We start from the raw sequence: 3,143 nt of genomic DNA, 5'->3' as shown, positions 1-3,143 counted from the left end.
GGTTGGCGCAGGATAGAGCAGGGTTTAGGGCTGTTGTGCATAGGGTCGCTATGAGTCGGAAACGACTCGACGGCACATAACAACAAGAACAACAAATCCAAAGGAACATTACTTCCAAAAGATCTAGATTACCTGTTTCTCTTTCTCTGTCTCTTCCCCCCACCCCTTTTTTTCTCTCTCTGTCTCTTTCTGCAGTGAAAGAGTTTGGCTGGATTTCTCAGGAATTTTTTAAAGTAGAAATTGAAACCTAAGGTCTAAAGCTTTTAGCCTTTCTTACGGCAATACAAAAAAAAAATCCAATTATCAATTAGAACTGATAATGTTTTATGGACTGTTCTCTTTATTAGTGCCATATTGCAGCTAATGCTAAAGAACAATTTCTTGGAAATGTCCTTGGGTTATGCTTTCGCTGACTCTGTTTTGTAAAAGATTTAAGAGGCCTGCTATAGCATGTCATTCGAGTGTGTCCACCGCCCACCCCAATCCCTGCCTTTGGTTGCATTGTTCCTTACACCAGGCATCTTTCCTGTGCTTGCACATTCCAGAGGCTCCAGAAACATGCTTAAAAGGCCACTACAAATCTGCTTGGTGTCTATGATCCTCGGTTAGTAATTCACCAACCCCATTTCGTGTTTGCGTTAGCTCTTTAATCACTGCCAGGCTCAGACCAAAAGTACCTACAAAAAGTTAACTGAAGCAAGGAGAATACCGTATCCTTTATAGTTTTACTACCAGCACTTCTGACATTAGATAATAGGAGCCAACTGTGCCGCACCACTCATCAGCAAAAACCACAATTCCCAGTCCCAGGAACCCTCTAGAAGGCTTGCATTCTCAGATTAAATCTCGCACAATTTGACTCTGCCTCCATCTTCCAACATCTTATGTTCTCAGCTCACCATCCCACAGGCAATTGAAGCCAGGACCAGAGCAAGGGCCCACCCCCTGTGCACAGTGGCGATTCTTCAAGGTTGAAGGCAGCCACACACGGTGCTGCCCTTCACTGAGGGCAAGCATACACAGGTCTAGTTTCTAATCTCAAAATGCAGTGACCAGAAGGTAAATGGATGGAAACAGGCCAAGAAGATTCATTCTAAAGCTGATGACTCCCATACCTTTGCGAAACCAGAGACACTGATATTGTTTTGAGTGTTCAGTGGAGAAACTGAGGTTCAGGAAGCTTCAGAGGCTGACCTAACATGCCCAGCTGGGAAGTGATAGAAGAAACGAGACTCTTGAGTCCTCACTCTGTTTCCTTCATGAGTTCTGGAAACTGCTACTTGACTTTGTTTCTGAGAGTTGCTTGACCATGTGTTTCTCTTTTGAAAGGACTTGTTCTGACAAATGTTTCCTCTTGTCCCAACTTCTCTGCTGTGCTAGGCTAAAATGGAATTGTATCCACACAGCTATTCCAGCACGTTGCTTAGATCCTCTTTTGATGTTTTATAAATTCATCTAAAAGGGACTCTTTTAGATAGACCTTCATGAATCTGTTTCCACTCTAATCCATCAATTCTTTCTACCAAAGGTATTTTGCAGGTTGTGGTAACTCTAGGGTTTCTTTTCTTTGTTCGTTTTCCTTCTTATATAAGGACAACTTTGAGACCAAGTCTGTTTTCTCCAGTTTGTTTCAATGAGTGGCAGTAGTATACTGAACGTTACACTGGTTCAAGGTGAGAATTTTCTAATAAACCTTTTCTGATACTGAAACTGCTTCCTTTTGTATCAGCTGAAGGACTACTTCAAGCTGAGAGGCTAGGCAGCTGTATGAACTTGAGTTTCTTGGGGGGAAAATTCCAAGTCAACATGTTTTCCCTTTGCAAAGAAGATGGGCTAAGAAGGTCAAGTTCTAGCTCACGGAGGAAGGATTAATGAGCAACAAGCATGCTCCCCTCTTTGTAGAAGCCTGATCTTACACAGAACTAAATCTTTAAGACACAGGGAATTTTGTACATACCAGAACAGCTGGGTCCTTCTCTCTACAACCAGCAGCAGTGGGCTAGGGCACTGATGGCCCAGCCATCTTTACATGCCATGTTTCCTCCAGATCATGGGGCCCTGACTGTGGAAAGATTTTAGTAGCTCATGTAACAGCTTCTCTGGCATCAGCATTCACCAATGTTTCTTCTCCCAGCACCCAGTAATGAGTCCACTTCCCGGTGACGTGGCTCAGATGGGGCCCCTTGAGTATGGGTACCAAAGCCAATCACAGGCTCACAGTTTTTCATAGCCTGGTGGAAAATGGGGTAAGGGCTGTGCTCAACGGTTGCCTTTGCAGAAACAGCATGATATTCCCTAACGGCTTCCTTTTCACGAGTTCCTGGATCTGTATCATGAGGAACATGACCAGCACTTTATTTCATCCTTTCATCATCATGTTGGTAAATCAGCTGACCAATGGATTGTCAACACAGAGCTTGTTTTGGTCACTGGAACAGTTTTGATGACCTGAGTCTTCCTGAGTTTCTGGTCATACTTTTCCTGCTCAGTCAGCTTAGGCATGGGCTTGTGGTGATATTCCTTGTCTATCTGGGGATCCTGATACTGGGGCCATAACAGCTTCACCTGATATGGGCTAGCCCAGGAAGCAGTGGAACAACACCCAGCACCAGGCCAGATCACCCTCACACAGCCTTCTTGACTTTGAGGGAACAGCCTTCTTGACTGGCCTTGAGGACCCTTTTGTTTTGTTTTGTTGTGCTGTTTTGGGGTGTAGCAGGGAATGGATGTGACAGAGATAATAAGTCAGAACTTTAATGTTCCCCTTATGTTATGATTTTGTGCCCTTGTACCCGAGTGTATGTAAGATAGCTCTTAAGACTCTAATTTCATGCTGGGAAGGGTCTCTGACTGTAGTCACACGGTGATAACACTCAGAATCTGATCTGGATTTGTGTTGTCCACTGCACTGTTGTTGGCTGACAACGAACTGTATGCACATGATTAGTACAGTAATTTGTTTATGGCTTTGTTCCATTCATGACATGATGTGAATTGCTGGGAGGCAGAGTTTAGGGCCGAGTTGAAATAAACTCAGGATTCTCAGAGCTCAGAACAGCCAGTGTCCCATAAAAGGCTCAGTATGTATTTGCTCATTGCTTGAATGAGAAGATGGGTGTTGTGTGAGTAAGTGGTTGAGTCAA

The 3,143-nt window shown here is 44.0% G+C and overlaps 1 pseudogene; it reads right to left on the bottom strand.

The window, feature by feature from the left end:
• LOC102873753 overlaps positions 1 to 2,618 on the bottom strand; it is a 7,174-nt pseudogene extending 4,556 nt beyond the window's left edge.
• Positions 2,619 to 3,143: the final 525 nt, after the last annotated feature.

The sequence above is a fragment of the Elephantulus edwardii genome, unplaced genomic scaffold, assembly GCF_000299155.1.
Source record: "Elephantulus edwardii isolate Elephantulus edwardi_28Jun2011 unplaced genomic scaffold, EleEdw1.0 scaffold00045, whole genome shotgun sequence".
Taxonomy (NCBI): domain Eukaryota; kingdom Metazoa; phylum Chordata; class Mammalia; order Macroscelidea; family Macroscelididae; genus Elephantulus; species Elephantulus edwardii.
Note: the sequence above shows the minus strand (reverse complement) of the source record. Positions and strands in the feature narration are given on the sequence as shown.